Source organism: Carassius carassius, chromosome 46 (assembly GCF_963082965.1).
Source record: "Carassius carassius chromosome 46, fCarCar2.1, whole genome shotgun sequence".
In the NCBI taxonomy this organism is placed as follows: domain Eukaryota; kingdom Metazoa; phylum Chordata; class Actinopteri; order Cypriniformes; family Cyprinidae; genus Carassius; species Carassius carassius.
In genome coordinates, this window is record NC_081800.1 from 8,131,032 (window position 1) to 8,154,583 (window position 23,552).

At 39.9% G+C, this 23,552-nt stretch overlaps 1 protein-coding gene across 4 annotated transcripts in view; it reads right to left on the minus strand.

Annotated features, from left to right (window-relative positions):
- The window catches only part of LOC132129292 (extracellular sulfatase Sulf-2-like), a 151,183-nt gene that overhangs the window by 108,197 nt on the left and 19,434 nt on the right, over positions 1 to 23,552 (minus strand). For all 4 annotated transcript variants that reach the window (XR_009428476.1, XM_059540824.1, XM_059540829.1 and 1 more), the window contains exon 2: positions 1,052 to 1,102. The gene's annotated coding sequence lies outside the window, so the exon portion shown is untranslated. The remainder of the gene's footprint in view (positions 1 to 1,051; positions 1,103 to 23,552) is intronic.

Here is a 23,552-nt window from a genome sequence, read left to right on the forward strand (position 1 = left end):
ACCAGAAGCCAGAGCCAGAATATATGATGTTCCTCAAAACGCAGACACAAAACAAGTTTTTATATGCATTCTATTAATCAGCATTAATAATCATTATCGACAATAAAGATTGTTACTGGCAGCAGTTTAAAGTATTAACTGAACTGGCTAAATTCAAGTATTTGACATTAATGACAACACAGATAGAATTATTAAGGTGGTGATAAAAATTGTCCTCACAAATGTAAAATAATGCCCCTGGAAATCAATTCCAGGAGAATAACATCAGGATACTAAGGGTTTATTCTCTTGTTAATTGATCTTCAATGCCCAAATTGTATATACAGCACATCTCATAGGAAATAAAAATAAAAAATTAGATCTTTTTAACATCTCAAATATCTTTACTAGATAGAAATGAAGTTACTTTAACATCAAATAGAGGTGGGGTTTTTTTTGTTTTTTGTTTTGGTTTTTTGAGTCTCTTGCTTCTCATACTTGGCTAAGCACAGTTTGTGATGATGATGAGATCTCTTCCAAAACTTTAAAATAAGACAAATGTGAGATTGTTTTTGTCTCAGGAGACAAGAGTGAGTAGTGGGAGACCCAAGCAAAAAAACATATACCCTGTTCACAGCAGCATTCTTTAAAGTACCGAGTTAGTGCATATGAACATGGTAATAAATAATCTTACCGACCCCAATCTTTTCAACAGTATATTGTATTGTTTACTTACTGTGACACTGGGGTTGATACAGAACATTGTATCTGATGTAATGAACTTCTAATTGTTTGATTATTTTAAATTCTTTGAGGCCAACATGCATTATAGCACCACCACAGTATTATACTGACACTACACTACACCATGTTTCCACCACAGCACTTTTAAAGGCACACAGTCATCTCCAACAATACGCTTTTGTTTCTGTTTGGTATAAAGAATGATCAACATGTCCAATACAGCTGGCAGGCTCTAATACATGAGGGCAGCTTTTTTGCATAAGACAATTTCTCATCATGACAATTTGGCCATGTGCCCGTGTCATTTGTCCAACATCCTGTCACTCACCTGCTGGTCCAGAGTAACAGGCTCACAGCTCTTCTAGTTGACTTCTTTGTTCTGCAAAACAAGCAAACAGGGAGAAAAGTCACATCTATTGCTTTTTTTGTGTCAAATGCTCAATATCTCTTTCATTTTTCTCAGTGTCTTTTTTTTCAGCAGCAATTTATTTCTCTGTTTTGTAAGATTGAAACTTATTTAAAGAACATAAAACAAAACAAAAAAAGCTACTGGCCCCATTTAATTCCTAGTCAAAAGACTTTTATGTGCTCCTTTCTATCACTCTTGCATTCCCCTCCTTTTGCACTTCTTTTCTTTGTGTCTGAAGTGAAGTCTGACCAGAATACTGATGTGATGGATTTGTGCAGTGCATTTGGACATGCAGAATGACTTTCTGGCCTCTTTTTTTCCCCCCACCGCACTGCCAGCTCCCACTGCGCTCGGAGGCTGCTGAGAGAAAGCAGGTCCAATTACCAGAGCAGGGGGGCTTAGTGAGCGTCACACCACAAAAACACACAAACACAGCACAACAAGTTTATTCAGACGAAGCTGCCAGAAACTAGACTCGCAATCAGGATGAAAGTTTAAACAGACCTCAGCAAGGGAGGCTAATGACAGTGTGGGAACAGCTATAGGAATGTATGAGGAGAAAAAGGGAGGGAGGAGATATCCGATCAATTGGAATCAGCGTGCCATCAATCACTCTGATTAAGATGCCAACCTGTCAATCATGAGGATTAAGCTGAAGGGGCTCATGCATATTCATGAACATCTTTAGGGTGGGATGTGAACATGTTAAACTGTATTACAGAAGAGCTGAGACTGAAAGAGCAGTAGAGGTAATTAATAGCCCACCATTCACCCCAGACAAAAGCAGGGTTGAAATGGTGTTCTATTCAGCCTCAAGAAGGTTTGTGCGCTATTCTGAAGTGTGTGAAATTTGGTAAATAAAATATATTTGAGTCGAAATGCAGAGTGAAAAAGTACTGTAACGTAGGGGTTGGCGAGCCGTGGTGATGGTGTGGATTAAACATGGTCAAGCATGGCATGCAACTTAACCTGTGCACATTACTACTCTATCCTCAAATAATTTCCTGTCACTCTCCAGTGGATCTATTTAACTTCTAAGAGGGGTGGGTGTCAGAGTGTTACTATCTTGTAGCCAAAGTGTTTGTGAGATGAAGTCAGAAAATCTCACACCCTAGATTCTATGACATTGTTTTTGAAAATACTTTGATCCCAAACACCCCCAAATATACCTATCTCCTTGCAAGGACCCCCTTTCTGAAATATAAAAGCAGCTAAATATTTTTATGCATAAAGAGCCATTTTTACTGTGTAAGAAAAAAAGTATATTATTGTAAACAGTATGTTGTTAATAAGTAATTATATTTTGTTATATACACTTTTGAAGTCTATTGAAGTGAAAGCACATTATTAAAATATTATCTGGAAAATAAATAAATAAATAAATACATCCATACATAAAATTTGCAGACACGTTAACATTAACTTGTTAAAAAAACAAAAAAAATAGTTATGTTATCAAAATTGGTAGACAAAACAATAACATATTAACTTTGACAGCTGTAAAAATACATTTTGTAAAATATTTATATGTTTATATAAACGCAGATATTTCTTTTCATGTATAAAGACTAGTTTATACTGTTTGGAAAAAAGTTAAGTAATATTATTAACCTCCATCAAGAGGGCAGGGGTCCTGCATGCATTTTCGGTCGACAATTCGATCCTAGAGTTTGGGCCGGCTGACTCCCAGGTAATCCTGCAGCTACATGCCCAAGGTTCCCACTACACCCTTCAAAGACCAAGTGGTGAGCCTGCAAGTGCTGCCCCTGGAGGAGGCAGGCCCAGCCCTGGCTTTGCTCTGTGCCGTCCAAGCATTGAGATGCTACGTACACCGGAAACAAAGCTTCAGGACCTCAGACCAGCTCTTTGTATGTTATGGAGGCCGGCAGAAGGGGAATGCCGTCTCTAAGCAGAGGATGGCCCACTGGATTGTGGATGCCATAACCCTGTCTTATTAGGCACAGTGTGTGCCTTGCCCGTTCAGGTTGCGAGCTCACTCAACTAGAAGTGTTGCATCCTCCTGGGCGCTGACTCGTTGCGCCTCGCTGACAGATATTTGTAGAGCTGCGGGCTGGGCGACCCCTAACACGTTCAGTAGGTACTATAGCATTCTTGTAGAGCCGATATCCTCCTTTGTTCTCACCTCTCACGAGAGGCCCTGGTTAGTGTTGGCTTGCTAAAGCTGCTCCAGAGTGTCCATACTGTAGACCCTGTTGAGATCCTCCATCACCCTAGGCAGCTGGACGTGGCGGAATGTCCGGCGCCAGGCCTTCATGATGAATCCGTTGTGAACCAAGGAGGCTGGGTTCCATATTGAGACCTAAGCAGTACTCATATGCATATAGTCCACGGTATAGCCTTCCCCGGCAGACTTCTGCCTTCCCAAGAGGGTTTTAATCACCTCAAATTTCTCCATATATACCTAAACGGATGCTATATGTGTATTTGCTCCCGAGACCTCCTTCGGGAAGGATGGGGCTTCCGCAGCGTCCCTGTTCCAAGTCGAACAAGTTGTTTATGTTCCTAAGTGTGTTCCCCGAAGTGTCCCTTAGGAAGCTTATAAGCACGCTCCCTCTTACATCCGATGTTACAAGAGCGCTGTCCAAAGTGAGGGTGCTGAATTAGTTGGCATCGATTGCTCAGGAATCGATTTTCCATTTCACGCGAAAGTGCAATACAGTTTTAAGAAAGACAACATGTTATATGCAAATGAAACATTCCTCAAATTATTACAGTAAAATTTATTCTAACATAGTTTAAGTTATCAGTAGAATATAGATTATAAATTAAATGATCAAATGGTCAGTAATATGTTCACATGATATGTTGTGGCGGTTAGACGAACCGGGTATCCCTTGCTAATCATCCACCCTCCTTATAATACACTTTTATATTAATGGTAAGGTACTTTACAATCAGAATTGATTGGCAAGCAGCTGCAGTTACTTCTGTTTAATGCGGTATTGATTGCAATTGGTTTATGTTTTCAAAAAAAAATTTACATGGACTAAACGGCTCCGCATCCGGCTCCGTCTTTAATTAAATACAAGGACACGTTGGATCGCTGCCATAGTTGGTCGCTTACTGGACATGCTTACCCATTTAAAGATCTTTTTATAGCCATTTAGAGCCAAATTGTTTGCCAGATTTTAATTATCAAAAGTGATTGCCAATTCACTTTAATTACATTACGAAAAAGCCTAGGCTAATTACCACCATATTAGTTCTGATACCACATAAAGTCAACTTCATAAACAGGCCTGTATCCATTGCGAAACATAATTTATTATGAGTCTTAAAATGTCCATAACATAAAATCAATATTGAGCCACAACATTGTCAACATACCATAGTTTGACTTGTACTGCGCTGCGCTGATTTCTAAAGACTGCTCAGTGGCGGCGACTAGCGTCTTAAGCTCAAACAACGCTAAGAGAGAGTTTACGAATGGTCCAGACCAACCTTACGAAAGTGTGACTTACAGAAGATATACTTAGCGAACGAACGTGTCGGGAATCATGCCATAAGGTTAAGAGAGAGGTTAAGGAATAGGTTAAGAACTACTTAGCGAAAAGAACATTTTGGGGAACCAGGCCAAGAGCAATACATCAATCGAATCTGTAAAGGGTCTACTTTTTTTGGATACAGATATAATAACAACAAAACTTTGTGCACTTATAAAATAAAGATAACAAACAAGGTGTGCTGTCTGCAGCCTTTGTCTGCACTGATCTTCATTTACAAACGCGTCATTAAAATGAACTGTAACTCGTCGGTCACCAACGTGGCGTTGAGAGTGACCGACTGAAAGGGAACAATGGCATTTTCTGTTGTCAAAAGACCCTTACTAAAATAACAATAAATAAATATTTTCATGCATAAAGAGCCATTTAACAGTGAGAAAAAGAGTAAGTTTATTACTATAAACAAAAGTTTGTTAAACATTTTTTTTAGATTGTTATTGTCTCAGGTTACGAATGTAACCATGGTTCCCTGAGAGGGAACGAGACACTGCGTCCTCTTAGGGGACACTATGGGGAACACCTCGTCGTGACCCGTGTCTGAAGCATACTTTGAAAAACGCCAACGTGTTGGCCGGCGACAGCCTCTGATATAAATACTATATATAAATACTATAAAATAGCCTCTACTATAAATACGCGCCCATAGGACCCGTCACTTATCTTCTTCGTGAAGCTTGCGTCCTGAAGCATGGCAGGGAGCTAGAGGACGCAGTGTCTCGTTCCCTCTCAGGGAACCATGGTTACATTCGTAACCTGAGACGTTTCCCTGTCAAGGGAACTCCGAACTGCATCCTCTTAGGGGACACTATGGGGAACAGTATACCCACGCCACCATGCTGAGGGGAGTGCAGGCCAGAATCATGGCAAACACTAAGTACCAACTCTACCATTTCACCGGGAAACGCCCCTGGGACGGTTCGACGGCTCTCCATGACATTACCCCTTATGGCCAAAGGCCTAAGATACATACCTAACTTACCTGTAAGGCCTCGGCCCGGGGTAGAGCTGAAGGCTTGGAATCACAAAAGATTCCTTTAAAGGGATACGGCTAAGAACCTAGCATGTCTTCTACCAAGTCTTGCCTGTCACACAGGGGCTACTGCTAGCTTTTGCAAAAACTTGCCGAAAGAACTGTCCCAACAGTTCTCTAGTAGCCTCGGCCACGCCTGTACCATGGCGTCCAGCCCCAGTGGAGCTGGATGAGTCAGAGGAAGCCAGAGGGGATAGTGCGATGCTCTCTCAAGCCGCAAAAACCGATCCACCCAAGTCTGGCCAACCTCTCCAACTCTACTTCATCACCTTGGTGCGAAGGCGCCATTTCCCGAGCCTCAGCCCCTGCCTCAGCAGGATGTCTGCTCTCACAGTGCATCTCAAAAACAGTATGTAGTACTGGAGCGCTCTGTTGAAAAAAAACGAGAATTCAGTCTCCTGTGAGAGAAGGACTCAGAGCTCAGAGTAGCATGCTCATAGGCGACCCTTTTTCTTTGGAAAAGGGGAGCGCTGCTAAATTACCACGAGAATTGAGCCGAGCCAGGGCGCAGGCTCACCTTCGGTAGCTGCCTGATAAGGACTGCTAAACTGAAAGTAAGCACCACTAGCTTACAAAACCCAGCACCACTGTGAAACTACTCTCAGGGAGACCTGGAGAGGCCTACTACCTGACAACCACAGTATGTGGGAGCTCACCTTCAGAGAGGCCTGGTGAAGCCTACTACCTGATAACCACAATATGTGGGAGTTCACCTACAGAGAGGCCTACTACCTGTTACCAGATAACCACCTTAAGGGGAAACTGAAATTAATTTGGAACTCAACTCCAGGGAGGCCTGGTGAAGCCTACTACCTGACCACCACAGTATGTGGGAGCTCAACTTCAGGGAGGCCTAGTGAGGCCTACTACCTGATAAACACAGTGCCTGGGCCAAACAGCCCCTCATGTTGACGGAAGCGATGCTTGAGGTGTATAACAAATACACACTGGTTGAATGAAGCCCAAGGAACCCAGGGCTAATCATCTTAAGAAAGGGAACGTAGCGGAGCGCGTAACACCTACCGTACAGGATTTCAGAAAGTGCGCAGAATCTTGCGTGCACACTTACCACTTACGTGGATTTCAGACAGTGCGCAAAGTGTTCACTTGCACACTGACCACCATGTGGTTTTGAGAAAGTACACACGCTTAGCGTGTGTACTGAAAGATTCCTAAGCATCGCAGAGGCACTGGATCACACGGGAGAGACAAGCTGCAATTTTCCAAACCTCAAGCAAGGGGAGCATCACCTGAGGCAGTACATACAGAAAGACTTCCGTAACTACCACCTCCACCTTCCCATTGGATGTCACTAAGCGGCCAGGAGACCCCTCAGGGTTACCTGGGCGGACATCCTGCCGGATGCGCCAAGCGGCCAGGCGGCCCCTCAGGGTGACCTGGCCAGACATCCATGAAATTCCCTGCAGTGCTTGTGCCAGTTCTGACGACCAGCCAGGCTCCTCGGGAGGGGATGTGGGATGGACAACCGCAGAGCGTTTGCCTCCCACACGCGGGTCTCACTCCGCGGTGGGTGTCGCGCCCCGGGGGGCGGAACCCACGCATCGCGGCCGCCTGCCGAAAGCTTGTGATCTTGGCCACCTAATACCAGAACACGAGGCCAGAACTGAGCACTGTAAAGGAAACTCACAGAGTTTGTTAGTAGACATATAACCACCAGCAACATAACACCCATAAGCAGATAAAGAAAGGGTTACATACTCACCCACCCTCCTGTACTGGAGTCCCGCTTACTGGCACACCTTTTGGTCCGGACCGTCAGTAAGGTGGTTACTATGAATATAGGACCAACCAGAAACATCATAGGTCCAGGATAGGAGACTGTTATGTGAGAAACTTTCCACCTAACCTCGATCAGGTGGAGAGCTGGTGGCTCTTCGTGACCCGCGATTCCTCTTGCCCCTGCCCTCAGGCGGGGGAGGAGCGTGAGCCGCGACACTAGCCTTCTGCGCCTGTCTTCGATCCTCAGATCGAGATGGGCCAAGACCCCTTTGTTGTTCCGGCTTGGACCTGGACCTTCGTGGAATGAAGGTTTTAAAGGCAGCTGAGCGCGCCCTTGCCTCCCTGAACTTTTCGACCACCATCTCGACCGAGGTACCGAAAAGCTCAGAAGGCGAGACTGGAGCATCGAGAAGAAACCCCCTTTCTTCCCTCCCGATGTCTGCCAGGTTCACCCACAGATCTCTCTCCGTTACCACCATGGCCACCATAGACCTACCCATGGCGGAGGTGGTCTGCTTGGTAGCCCGGAGAGAGAGGTCTGTGGTGCGGCGCAGCTCGGCTACCTGGTCAGCTGAAAGGCCCTCGCCTGTATCCAGGTCCTTCAGCAGATCAGCCTGGTAAGCCTGAAGCACTGCCATTGTATGCAACGAAGCCACAGCCTGACCTGCTGCTGCGTCGTGGCTGACGTGGCTATGGTCAGACAAATAACGCTCATCGAGGAGACCTCGCGACGTTACCTTTCTGGCACGCTTTCCAGGGCAAATCTAATTTTGCCGTGGCGCGATCCATAACCTTTAACAGCTCCCCATACGCAGGGCAGGAGGATTGAGAAGGCTCAGCCTCAGCTTCTTCACCACATCTCCTGCTCTTTCTGGGTAGAACCCAGCGAGCACTAACTTCAGTATCAGAAAGGGTTAATGACAATGCATCTTCCTCCTGAAGTTCACTCTCGTTTGCCGCCGGAGAGTGTGAAAGGAAAAATCCCTCTCTACACTCCTCAGCGAGATCCACCTGTGATCCCCACAAACTCATTCTCCTCCGTGCCTTGGCAACAGTGGGACCTGAGCCACGGGGACCAGATGGCTGTCCCTCTTTCCTCGAAAAGAGAGACAAACGAGAGTAGAGCTTTTTCACAGAAAAACGCTCGCAGTGCACGCAGATTGCCCCCTCAAGGACATCGCGCGTGTGCTCTTCGCCCAAACAAGAGACGCAAAGACTGTGTGTGTCATCAGGTGTCAAATAACACTGACATAAATGCACACACTGTTTAAACGCCTTGCTAGTGGATGCCATGATAACAATGATAGATCGCTCTTACCGTTTTGGTCGTTTCTCAGACGCACGCTTCAAACAAAACAGTCAATGAAGACGAAGAAGATAAGCGATATTTATAGTCGCGCTGGTAGTGACGTCAGAGGCTGTCGCCGGCCAACACGTTGGCATTTTTCAAAGTATGCTTCAGACAAGGGTCACGACGAGGTGTTCCCCATAGTGTCCCCTAAGAGGACGCAGTTCGAAGTTCCCTTGACAGGGAAATACACTTTTTAAAACTACTGAAGTCAAAGCACATTATTAAAATATTATCTGGAGAATAAATAAATACATACATATATAGATAAAATTGGCAGAAATGTTAACATTCACTTTGACAGCTGTTAAAAAAAATTATAATTTTGTTATTACAGTATATGCTGTATTGAAGCCAAAGCACATTATTAAAATATCTGGAAAATAAGTAAATAAATATAATAAGGTTATCAAAATTGGTAGATGTGTTAAACATAACAATAACATGTTAAAATGTTACATTTGACAGTTCTAAAAATACAAAACATATTTTTAGAGATATTTTATATATATAAAGGCAGATATTTCTTTTTATGTAGAAATACTTTTTATACTGCTTGGAAAAAATGTTAGCGTAACATTATATACAATTGCCTTTTTTTATTATCAAATACTTGATTGAAACCAAAGAACATTATTAAAATAACGATACATAAATACCTAAAATTCTGTACTATTATCAAAACTAGTAGATATGTTAAACATAATAATATATTATTCATATTATATATATATATATATATATATATATATATATATATATATATATATATATATATATATATATATATATATATATATATTCATTTTGACAGCAGCAAAAATGCTTTTTGTAAAATCTTTTTATTTTCTCTCAGGTTACCCATGGACTGTCTTGCAGTCCTGGACCACAGTTTGAAAACTAGATATTATTCCCTAAGGCTCTCTTTTAACATTTCATTTGATCAAGGCCAATTGCTTAGAAAAGAAATAGCAACAAGCAGCACAATCGGAAGTATCGTTCTATTCCAAAATGTAGTACTTCAGAAATACCTTTAACCCAAAGTATGAGCAAAACTAATTGCAATATGTGTCTTATTAAAGCATAAAAAGTCAGAAAGTAAAGTGTTTTCATATGAAAGAACACTACTGGACGAAGCTGTGCAACTGTCGACAGTCTGAACCAATCAGGTCAACCATTTAGAGAGAGTCTTTGTAAGAAGTGTGTTTCTCTGCAGCAGTGAGACATGTTAAGGTGACATTGACAGGAGGCACACGCTCAGACATCATTCAACATCCTTCCCTGCAGCCATTAGCCCACACTGTCCCTTTCTCCTCTTCATCTTTACAGTGTCTCTGTCACTCCATCACCCTCTCCTCTAATCCACCACTCATTCTCTCTTCCTACTTATGTTTTCCACCACCCATAATTCCCCTTTACTTTTTCTTTCTTCTGTCATGTTACTTTGGCTTTTCTCCTCCTCTGCTTCCTCTCCTCTCTTCTCTAAAATTGTCAGCTTGTTGAAAAGAGCCCCACACTAAGAGAAAGTTAGCCACCGTAGATTAAATTAAACCCCAAGTAGAAAGCAGACACCAAACACCCAATGCAATATTAAAAGGCTGCACACAAGGGAGCATGTGTGTGCGTATGAGTCGCTCTCTTCAGTCATTCTTCAGCTTTCTTCCCTGACTAATGTAAATCAATGATGTAAAATGGCTGCTTCCCTCACTACAGCTTCAGTGACAGCAAACAGGCCCAACCACAGACCTGCTGTCGCCAAGGTGATGGATAGGTGAGAGAAAACTGATACAGAGGTGGCTTTCATCTCCCTCTGTCTGTCTGCCGTCCTTTTCCATGTGTCATGATTTCGCTCCTCTTTTTCTTGATCTCTCGTTCTATTTTTGTGACCTACATCTCTAATAGTGTATTTGAGGAAAATCACACCTAGCAGAAATGTGATTTAACAACCCGAGGTAGATAACTTCAACTGTAACAACAGAATTTAAACTGGAGTACAGGTAAAACACACAAACATGATGGCCTTTGCTCTATTATCTGCTATTCCGATATTAAAACAAAAACACAAAACAAAGCAAAACAACAAAAAGCAAAACAAAAGATAAAAGCAAAGAAAAAATGAAACAAAAAAACAACAAAGAACAAAGCAAAACAAAATAAAAAGCAAAGCAAAACACATAAAAGCACAGCTAAAACAAACAAAACAAAAAGAAAGGAAACAGCAAAGCAAAACAAAAAAGCTAAACAATAAAAAGCATAGTAAAACACAAAACAAAACAAAAAACAGAGCAAAAAAGTAAAGTAAAACACATAAAAGCAAGGCATACCAAAGCAAAAGAAAACACATAAAACAAAAAGCAAAGCAAAGCAAAATAAAAACATAAAATGCAAACATGTTACAGTTTTATCTAGACTGATAACATTTGAGCGTTGTCACAAAATGTCTCAACCCTCATTATTGAAATGTAAAAAAAATGAATGATAAAATAATAATAATAATAATAATAATATGAACATAATAATAATGTGAATAATATGATTTTGATATGATTATATAATTTGTTATTAAAACTATGATGCATAAAAAATTTCTCTTGTAATAACAGATTTATTTATTATTATTATTATTATTACTTCAGTTCATGTAATAAGCAAAAACATGAATGTCTTTCTGCTGCTATCTCCTTAATCTGAATTGCTCCCCTCTCATGACCTTCAGTAATTGCTGAGTTCGCGGATTGTCCCAGACATAACGTGATTGTTATGTGGTTCTCATCATGCGCCCACCACTTGCCGTGATTTATGCTTATTCATATTCCATGTAAAGCACTTTAATCACCACACAGTATGCTGCTGCTTCACGTGACTATTGCAAAAATGCAATTAATTCCTGCTTATGTATGGCTTCTTCAACAAGCCAGAAATTAATACAACACTTACGAAATACTGACTCATTTGTTCAGAGGAAATGCACACAACAACCTCGTGAGTGATTAACAGCACATTTCCTGCATGGGAACAACCCGAGCAGCCAGAATATGGCAAATTATGACATGGTGTTAGGGTGCCTTGAAAGACAGTGTGAAAAACGTTTCCCTAAAAGGGGGATCAGTACACGATATGAGCTGGAAATGAGCTAGCATTTCTTTCATTGGTTTTCGTGTCTGGAGCACTAACTACAGGGCCACTGCTCCAACCTTTATATTATATTTATCAAAAAAGATACAGGGTAAAATGTCTATCTGTCTGGACAGTAGACCTGTCTGGCCTTTGGGGTTTGCTGTGATGCGTCCATGCTCCCAGGCTCCCATTAATAATTTAGATTTTAGATTAGGTTTCTGAGCCTGATAAGACAAGCTGATGACCGCTGGTCCGTGGGGCGATTTAAAAAACCAACTGCGAACCACACCAGAGCCCCTGCCTTTATTCAGACTAGGCAAAGTTGTAAAAAATATATAAATGTGTTCTTGAGCATATGTACAGTGGCAGACTAGTCGAGCTGTAATTACCCATTACACACGTCAATGAGACAGGTATACAATTGAATTTTAAAATGTAATATATTAATCTGATACAAAGCTTAATTTATTTAATTATTATTATTATTATTTTTTTTTTAATAAAAGTATTAATTCTTTAAAATGAAAATATATAATAATAAGAAGATTCTTACTCCAAACATTTGAGCACTGTGTATGAAGAGTTCAGATAAAGTTCAGATTTTTTATTTATTTTTTCTCATTTTTGAAAATTTGAATTCCAACTGGTTTAATATTTTGTAATGAAATGACATTCAAGTGTTTTTAGCATCACAGTACTTCAGGAAATGATGATCTTTCTAAGAATAGAAGTTGACATGATCTAGATTTAGTTTGTCTTGGTTTTAACAAACACTTTGCCGCCCTTACCCCATAAGCCCTGAAATCAATTCAAGGAGAGTTGCAAGCTTCAGGCAGCCTAGTTTTAATTCCATCTGTTATCCCTTCACTGTTTCTGTTTCTCTTCATCCCTTTCTCCGAGACCTTTCAAGGAACCAATTAAACCCCACTAGACTAGTCCAGTAGAGCTGGTTTAATGAATGCCAGCACTGGCCACACCATAATTATCTCTCCTTTCTTCTCCCATCTCTGTTTCTCCTTTCCATCCTGTGTGAACTTAAACGAATCATGCCTGAGCCCAAATTGAAATTCATTGAACAATCCATCTTGAAGCTGTGAACCAACATAAAAGCAGAACACAGAAAAAAGTAAGTGAGTGAAAGATAGAGTATGTGAGGGAGAGAGAGAGATTGGAAATTAGTTTGGCTAAATCTAATCTCAGGGACATGTAACACAACTGCCAGATCTTATTTAAAAAGCAGAAACGCTCCTATCAACACTTTTACTCTGAAAACAGAAGAGGAAAGAGGGGATAAATAGCAGAGAAATCCCAAGAGAGCAATCATCTTCTTACTGACCTTAATTAATTAAATTAACTCATGTCTTTCCATAAGACATTTGTTCATCTTCAAAACTCAAAAGATGATATTTTGAAAGTCAGTTCCAGCAAAACCTTGACGCTTCATCCAATGAGGTTTGCTCTCATGTGTCAAGTAAGTATGGATCTTCAGTTTACCATATTTGATGAGCTCTATGTGCTTTGATAGCATCAATCAATTCCCTTCAAACACCCAGAACTCCTTTGCAAATGCATCCAAACATGCCACATCTTAGCATCTGCATAGTAATGGCACGGCAGGCCTCTACAACACCCTGCCATCATGAAAGCACTTTTTATGGACGAGCTCCTCAGAGAATGTGAAAATCTAGTCAATTTAGCCGTTTTCATTTCAAGCATTCAGTTCTCGTTCACAGGAGCGTCAGTGATGCGCCCCACGGCGGTAGTTTTGAGTGACGTCTGTGCGGGGAGAGAAAAATCACTGCACTTTTTGTACGTTTTTCCTCAAGCGCTTGTTTTATTTGATGATGTTAACAAGGCGAGAGGTGATACCGGATCTGTTTTCCTCCAAGCCATTTTATTGGAGTGTCAAGTCACCCACGCAGCTCCTCGAGGACTCCTTTAGGGCGCTGCAGTGAAGTCAAGGTAATGGTTAGTCTTGTTAGCAGGGAAGCACTGCTGTAATTACCCAAATCACACCGCGTGAGCTTACAGCGCCAATCCCTGTCTGTCAAACACAGTCATTAAGCTTCCTATTTTACCCCTGAGCATTCATTTTGTTTCTTTTATTACGAGCTCACTTTCATCTCCCGCTCTTGCGTTTTATCTGTTTTCCACAATCTTTAGTGGGCAAGAATTAAACCTGCTGCCTTTTCATTGTACGCCGAGTAATAAACAAAACAAGAGCACTAATATACCTGCTAAACGTTTTTTTTTATTTGGCTGTAGAGAATGGTTTGGAAAATTGGTTTGCGTGTGCGATAGCATCTCTCGGGAAGACTCACATACCGACGACAATCATTAACAAGCAGACTAGCAACTTGACAGGCTCTGCTTTTCCTGTCGTTGTCACACGTAAACAAGCACGCGCCGCTAAACACGTGTACACATAAGCCTCTGCGTGAGGCGTTCTTTTAAACGCGATTACAGCAGTCACTTACAGCTTCGACATATCAGATATCGCTAATATTTGACAGCTGCATCAGTTTATATTTACAAGTCCCTGCAGAGGATAAAATATCTCCATCGCTCGCTCTCTCTGCTTCACATTAATTTTCGATTCCCCTTTCTTCTTATAAAGGCCACTTCAGTTTCCAGAGTAACAGTGAGTGCATTTATTGCGAAGTTCTGCTTTTAAACATTCAGTATGTCCTTTGATTCACCTGGATTAAGAAAGCACAAGTCTCAGGCCTACATACTGTCAAATACGGTCCTCATTGGGAATTATATAACAAACTTCTCACTTCTTATTTAATTTAGCAGTCTATGAGTCAAACGTACCGTTCAGTTAAATATTTAGGTCTGTTGAATGAAAGTCTACTGTGGCACTAATTAAGTTTTTTTGTGTGTGTGTGTGTGTGTGTGCCCGTGTGGGAATCAATGATTAATGGTGCTTAAGTCCAGTTGCATAATCTTGAAATAATAGTCCTTCTATGAAATGGTTCATGCAGTGCAAAGTTAACAGAGACAAATAAGGGAGAACTGCCCCTTGTAAAAGAAAAATCCCAAATCAGATTTGACATGTAAATTTTAATATCTAAATTTGTATTATATAGCAATGATAATAAATTTGATTTAAATTCGAATTTGAAAACAGATTTTTCTCCTGATTATTAAGAAAAGAAAAGAAAAAAGAAAAGGAAAGGAAAGAAAAGAAATAAAGTAAAGCCCTCATGTTTCATTGTCCATTTGTCTAGCTTTGCTCATTTTGCCACTGTTAGGTTTGTTTGTTCATGCCAAGTCTAGTCCAAGTCCTGTGTTTTTTTTCCCCCCGACTTCATTAAAACTGCACGTGTTCTACTTCAACTTGCCTCAGTGGATTCATTATAGTGTTCTAATCTGGAGTTCCACAATAAATCTCAACTATCTTAGGAAATTTGCTAAAGTCTGCAATCAAAATCAGAGAACAAGCAACTGAGAATTCATAAAAATATTATGAACTTGTGATTTTGTATGAATTCATACAACATAACATGCGTCCAAAAATGTATGATTTGAAGGCAAAACTTCATCATGATTGTGAAATGTTACTAAAATGTAAAACAACATCTATTTTAATAAGTTTTAAAAGTCCTTCATTCCTGTGATATAAAGCTGTATTTTCAGCATCATTACTCCAGTCTTCAGTGTCACGTGATCCTTCAGAAATCATTCTAATATACAGATTTTCTGCACAAGAAACATTTCTTTTTATTGTCATCATTATCATGTTGAAAACTGTTGTGTTGCTTATATTGTTTTGTGAAACAGTGATAAATTTTTTAAGGATGGTGCAAAGTAACAACTCTTATTTTTATGAACTTTATTTTCATTTTATTTACTTAATAATGCTGATTTTGCTGACATTATGTCTGTGGTCAAAAATTGAAATGATTGATGCCTTGGCACAGTGCACAGACACACGCAAAGCTCGGGATATGACAAATGCGCGCAACAAGGCTAGAAGGGATACGTTTGGCTCTACTGGGCATGCGCACAAAAATACAGCGAAATTTTTGTCACACTGTACTAGTGCTTGCATAGACAACTCAGCGCTGTTGGAAACAATCAACTACTCCAGCATGCATTAACCATAATGCATACAAAGTGTGTCCAAGAATTACAATATTGCGTGGAGCTGTTACTATATGACCTTATCTATTTTACATGTAAAAATAAAATAAGTAATGTAATAATTAGGGTTGTGCCTGAAGCTGAATACCTTATTCGGAATAGCTCGGATAATGGCTTCAAAAACGAATAATGGACAAGTAATAATTCTGCCTGAATACTCGGCTGAAGCTGACACAGTCTGGTGTTTGCTAGATAACAGGTGAGCCAGGGGATCAGTGCCAGAAGTGAATGAATGTAAACTTTATGAGTGAAAAGAGCGCAAATCAAACACCACATTGTTGTCGCCTCTCTGTGCATCTCTCAGAAATCAGAGCGTTGCAAGAGTAGTCTTACCTATAATAATACATCATACACGTTATAGTATTTGTATATATTTAAAAGGCAATGATTTAAAGCTTAGGCTACGATATGATACGAATGAATGGAATAAGCACAGCGCGGTCACCAATCAAACATCCGCGTTGCGCATCTCAAAAACCAAATCAGTTCTCTCTCAAGATTAGGCTAATAATCAGCTTAGATACGGATACAATGTCTACTTGTCCTACATGTTTGCATCTTTACCTTTTGCTGGTTTGCGCGGCACACACACATTTGTTTAGTGAAGTTCACTAAACATGAAGACTTGCTTAAACAGTTCTGCGCAGGGGCGTCGGACTGGGGGTAAAACCAGTACTGATTACCAGGGCCCCAAAGGAAGAGAGGGCCCTTGAAAAGTCTGGAATATAAATTTTCAAGGGGAGGGGGGCCCATTAGGACTGCCTATGCATAGGGCCTGGGATCTTGTGCAGCGCCCCTGGTTCTGCGTAATGAAAATGTGCGCATTGAATGGATTCAGTCATGTTCAAATGATCACTAATCGTTCTCTCTGCTTGAATGATAAATATTATTTTAGAAATTAATACTTATTTTAGTTTAACACGACATACTTGTTCAGTGATAATTACGGGAAAAAAAGTCATAACGGTCTAATCAAGTAACTGTACGATGTTGTATCCGAATGCAGATAGGAAAAATGTTGTGATTGTTACAGACAAAAATACTGGCTGTTACATGAAAATTTAAATATGTAATGTCATAATTATAAAGTTTTTAAAATTTACATATGTAATTGTTGCATAAGGCTATACATTAATAAGAGTTTATTGATAAAAAAAACTATTTAATATGTTTTCATTTACAATAGCATGAAACACGAGTAGTCGAGTAACTCAAGCATTTTTTATTTAAAAAATCGAGTAGTAGAAATCAGTAGTCTTGCAACCCCTACACTGTAAAACAATAATTAGTATTTCATTATTGTAAAGGGTACGTTTAAGGCTATCTAGGTGTAGACGTAAATAAAACACAATCTAACAGGTAGAAAATTAAATTAGAAACATCTAAACTTTTCAGGTCGCAGTAAGTGCACCGCTGGTCATGCACATCCTTTCCCGGAACAATACTGAAAGCCAAGATGGAGAAACAGATGATCATAGCTGTACAAGGATAGCCATGTTTTAAATGAATCTATTAGCAGAGCTACTACAAGGGATTTTTAGTGCTGGAAATCCATTTATTCTTTGCTGAAACTTCTGAGTCTTCATGGAGAGTGGGTCATGGTTGCCCAGCAACAGCAGACGCCACTGGAGCGCAAGCGCAGGCTACAGAGTGCTTTGGAAATAAGGAGAGCGGCGCGCCTAGCGTTTTCCACACGTCTTCAGTCGCGACATCATGCAAATGTGGTTTTGTTTTGAAGGAGACATTTTTTATTTTATTTTATTGCTGGACTCGGTCGAGACCAACTAGAAGACTTGGCGAGTCCAATGTCCAAGTCCGAGACAAGTCCGAGTGCAAATGCAACGAGTCCGAGACAAGTCCGAGACGACAGAAAAATGTCTCAAGTCCGGACTCGAGTCCAAGACCGGACTCGAGTACTACAGCCCTAGATTTAGGTGACCGATATTTTGAGAGAGAAAAAGGGAGATATGACTATGCAGCCATTTGCTGTTGGATGTTTGAACCGCTTTTATTTTTGGCACATTAATCAGTGTCAATTTTTAAACAGTAAAAATATATTAAAAACATAAGTAAGCCCACACTTAAACGAATATGAGGCATATTTTCTGGCTCAATTTTGTAGCGCTCTCTCGTTGTTAAATTGAACTTTCCCTCTGTCATTCACACACAGACCTCATGGCCAACACAATTAGCCTTTCACACAAATCTGAAGAAAATTGGAGAAAAGTAAATGAAGTGGAGCCCTAAGTGACCAAATAGAATTAAACAAAATGACTTAAATTACCTCAGCTCTTCATAAAGCTGTATTAGGTCAGTCTTATCTACTTGTGAGATAGTTTTATTGGTAGAGCTAAATTGTAGGCATGTTAAGAGAAAAGGCCAGGATAGAGAGGCAATAAAGAGGAGGGCAGATAAGTGGGGAGATGAGTGAACGCAGTGATGTGTGAAATGGAAGAGAGAAAGAGCAGACTGGCTTGACAAGGTGGCTTAAAGCCATGATGGGATGAAAGAGAAAGGAAAGAAAAAGAGAAAGTGAGAGAGAGAGAGAGTTCGAATCAGTCAAGATTAAATATCTTAGATGTTTTGGCCTGATAAAGAAGGGCTTTCATCAAAGCATTAGTACAGATCACAATAAGTGTATCAGTGTTAAGATGCTTTGACTATTTTTTACATGGCTTTCCAGAATACTTCATTGTGACTGGACAATTGTGACCTTATGCTTTTTTTTTTTTAGTCTAATGACACTGAATAATTGATAAAACTGTTTAACTGTCACAATTTCAAATTTACTTATAAAACATTTGTTATAAATGCTACACTACCTATAATCCTGAAGAGAGATTGGCCAATCAGAAGTCACTTTTACTATGGAAACAAAAACTGTGCCAAAGCTGAGCTCAGCAGCAACCTCCCATTAAGCATTACAGATATATTTGCATATATATGCATTTGTTGTAAGAAACTTCAAATATATTGTATGTTATACTCTGTTATACTTTATAATATCATGTTTTCAATTAATTAAATTGTGGTCACATTTGTGGTCAACATGGCGAATTCGCATAACCAACTTACAATATATTATATGTTATACTCCGCTATACTTTATATGCTTTATACTTCATATCTTTTTAAATTTAATTAAATTGTAGTCACATTTGTGGTCAACATAGCGAATTTAGCAAAACTTGTTCCGTGGGGAAAATTTTTTTCCTATAAAAATTTAATGAATTGATGAATGAAATTAATAAATTTTTGCCAGCAAAATTTAATGGAAGAACGGTACATATGTCTGCACTTACTTCATGGGATTAGTAGTTAATTCCCTCAAATAAGACGTTAAAGGCCATGTTGCAGGTTAACCACCACTTTCGATTAATGGGTACATAAATCACTCAAGATATGTATATAATTTTTAAAATGTCTCAAAAATGGTCTTAAAGACCTATTTTTTAAGTTTTTGGTATTAACGTTTTTTTTTACCCAACACGGTGATGACGTCACGTTGGGGAGAAGTCGAGGAAAGGTAGCCTCAGTCTAGTAGGATGCCGCGTTCCAGGCAACCCGTAACCCATGTTTTTCCAACCTTAAACCCGTGAAAGTGCACTGGAACGGCAATCAAACCCATGACTTCCCACCCATTAACTCGTGTCTCATACTAGATCGATGTACTCCGAGTTCCGAGGTCACACAGCACGCGAAACAACGATGGCAGCCCCTACGGATAATACTGCCTACGGATGCAGTGTTTATGCAAGTGGTACACGTTGAAAAAACGATTTTAGGTCAATGCAACGTTGCAATAAAATAAATAATCTAGTTACAATTCCTTGCGCTCAGAAAGTTTGGCGTAACTTGTCTGGAACGGTACAAAGTCGTTAGTAGTCAGTGATTACGAGCTCAAAAACCTGCCTGGAACGCAGCATCAGAACTATAGCGGCTGACTGGGATGAGGAAGAGGTGGCAAGAGCCAACATGTATGATCCGCAGCCATGTAATTTCGATCGAGCCAGTCGTGAGAGGGCAAATGAGGAATTGCCAAGAACTGATGTCCGTCAAAGCCTATGCATGGTCCGAGGAGAATTAGTGGAGAGTTGGTGAAGTGTCCTGGTGAGTTGCTATCATTTAGCATCGCAGCAATGAGCACTGGAGCTAGTCTAGGAGCAGCAGTGCACAATAACGACACACACACACATATATATGTACACACACACGTTAGTTCAGATAAGTACCGTTTACCTTTTTCATAGTGTCGTAGTACTGGTAAACTTTGTCTTTGTCATCTAGAAATAGAAGGCATCATGCTAGCTATATGGACGTTTCTAAGCGTTTATCTCTTCCTCCGGTGAAAATGTTGTTGCAAACGTAGCCGCGTGTGTGTCGCTGTGTTTGGCAGGTGCTTGTGTGGGCGGTGCTGTCCCATGGAAACTGCGCTGAAAAGCTTGTGCTGTAGGGAAGTGAGTGTGTTTGGGTCGCTGTTGGTCGATATCTCTCTATCTATCTGTCTGTTTATCTATCTATATATGTAGTCTATCTATCTATATATATCTATGTATTTATCTATAATCTGCGCTATCTGAATACTCACGTCTACTACTCGTCTCTCTAGTCACTTTCAATGCTCTCTAGGCGGCTTTGGTAAATTCTCTCCCCAACGTGACGTGAGGCAATGCATTGTGGGGGAAAGGAGACCGCTGTAAGATAGTACCTACTTTTTCGTATTATATTCCGTTTTGTGATACCCAACAACATAAAATACAATGGATAACAGTTTAAATGTTCATTACCAACAAGCAAATTGCACAAATTTGTTAAAAAATTTACCTTGCAACACGGCCTTTAAGAACACATTATTTGTAATTAAAAAAAAATCTATTTTATTAAATAAAATGTTATTATTTGATCCATTTGGGCTTTATGTCTTTATTTTGAACAATACAAATTATATATGTGTGCAAAAAAGTAACCCGGGACTAAATGGTCAAAAGCAGGCACCTGATGTATGTCTCCCTTTCTTTGCTTAAGACAATGCCACATCTCTACTGAAATACACATGCAAGGACAAGAACTTGCTATACACAAGTATGCATGCACACTGACAAAGCTACTAGTCTCAGCAGAGCGAAATACAGTGGAAACATATGAGAGGCAAATGAAGAGGAAGCACCAAATAACCCAGAGCTTTCCACGTGTGTGTCTGTGTGTGTGTGTGTGTGTGTGTGTGTGTGTGTGTGTGTGTGTGTGTGTGTGTGTGTGTTTATAAGGAGATGAGAGTGAGTGAAGTACTGGATAACCAGTGTTGGGGAGTAACTGGTTACATGTAACGGCGTTACGTAATTTAATTACAAAATAAATGTAACAGTAATCAGTTACAGTTACTAAGAAAAAATGAGTAATTAAATTACAGTTACATATTAAAATTGTAACGATTACAAAGAGGATTACATTTGAATATTTACACACATCCACATACAGCTTATTTCTTTCCCAAATTGCACTAAGACATATGGCCCATAATATCCGAGACACGGAAAACACATTTGAATCCAGTCATAAAAATGGAATTCAGCCTATAACGCGGACGCAATATGCCACATTTTGGACGAATAATGGACGAATAAATCAAAAGTAGGTCAGTACACTTGAATCAAAACCCGATATGGACTGATGTCTGTGAATATTAAGCCGCAAAAAGACTGAATATGAATCCTGCACGTTCTGCGTGTCTGTGGAAATCAGGCGCTGACTGGACATCGGGAGAACCGGGACTATTCCCAGTGGCCTGGCAGACGATTTGGCCTTCTACTTTAATATTGTTATTGTATAATTGCAGGCCGAATATACTAAAGCAATTATTTCCGAATCCGCCATTCGATGATTAAATCTCTAATAAATCATGAATCGGATAGTCGTGACTGGCAATGGTTGGGCTCGCGCGCTCTCTGCTAGGGCTGGGCGATATATCGAACGATATGATCATGCGCATCTAATCAGTAAAGCTGCTTCCGTGATCACCGCTAAAATCTCCATCACCTGCTTATAATTGGAGTGGCATTTAATAGACAGAGCCGTAGATCGCTGACAAGCCACGCCATATCGCGTTCATTATCGCAGATGAATCGCCTTCGATAATGAACGCGATATGGCGTGGCTTGTCAGCGATCTACGGCTCTGTCTATCAGAGGTGGGACTTTCAAGTCACAAGCAAGTCTTCAAGTCATATTCAAGTCCTCAAAGGGTTAAAGCTAAAGAGATAATTAAGTGACTAATTAAATGATGATTGTGCATTAGTGATGAACACCTGCTGTTAACAATCAACATCACTGAAGTAAAGAGAAACGCAAGAACTACAACTGAATTTAGCCACAGCCTTCAAATGAAAAAAAAAGTAAAAGAAAAAAAACACTATGCCACCATAATTGTGGTCAATGTTTGCTTTAAGTAGTGTCTTGACCCTTTTACTAATTCAAACCAATTTGATTCAAAACAATTACAATATTGTTTTCGCAACAAACATGTATGCATTGTTGAGTCGAACCTTGCAGTAACAGATTACCTTATGCTTTTTCTGCTTATAACTCATGATGACTGAACATCATGAAATTGTGTTTATCTTTGGATAGTAGACTGACACTCAGCTATTACTGAACTGAAAAAAAAAAAAATCACAATGTTGAAAGACACAAAAGGAGACAATCAGTTCAGGTTTTTAGACAAACACACTTATCACACGATCCTCAACAGTGGTGACAATTTTTCATACTGCAGTGCATGACGGGAGTTTTTACTAAGGTTTTACCCAGCATTCAACATTTTGTTGATTGTCACCACTGTTGAGAGTCATATGCTGGTTCTTGATGTCTGTGTGTGTCTACAGAGTATAGTGTTTCAAATTTTGTATGCACTTACTTAAGAGATCTAACATGACAGTCAAGGGTCAAGAGCCCCACTAAAGCAAACACTGATCTCCATTATGGTTGCATCACTTTAACCAATAAAACATCAACATCTGATCCTCTGTAATTCTCAAGAACAGCAGGTGTTCATCATTAATGCACAATCATCACTTAATTATCTCATTAACTTTAACCCTTTGAGGACTTGGGATATGACTTGAAGACTTGCTTGTGACTTGAAAGTCCCAACTCTGGTAAAAGCTGAATGTCAGTCAACAATCCAAAGAAGAATATCTCACGATGTCCAAGTCAACATGAGTTATAAGCAGAAAAACATAAGATCATCTGTTACTACAAGGTGTGTTGCGAAAACAAAATTGAAATTGTTTTGAATCAAATTGCTTTGAATTAGTAAAAGGGTCAAGACACTACCTAAAGCAAACCCTGACCACAATTATGGTGGCATAGTGTTTTTTTGTTTTTTTTTTCAGTTGAAGGCTGTGGCTAAATTCAGTTGTAGTTCTTGTGTTTCGCTTTACTTCAGTGATGTTGATTGTTAACAGCAGAAGTTCATCACTAATGTAAAATCATCATTTAATTAGTCACTTAATTATCG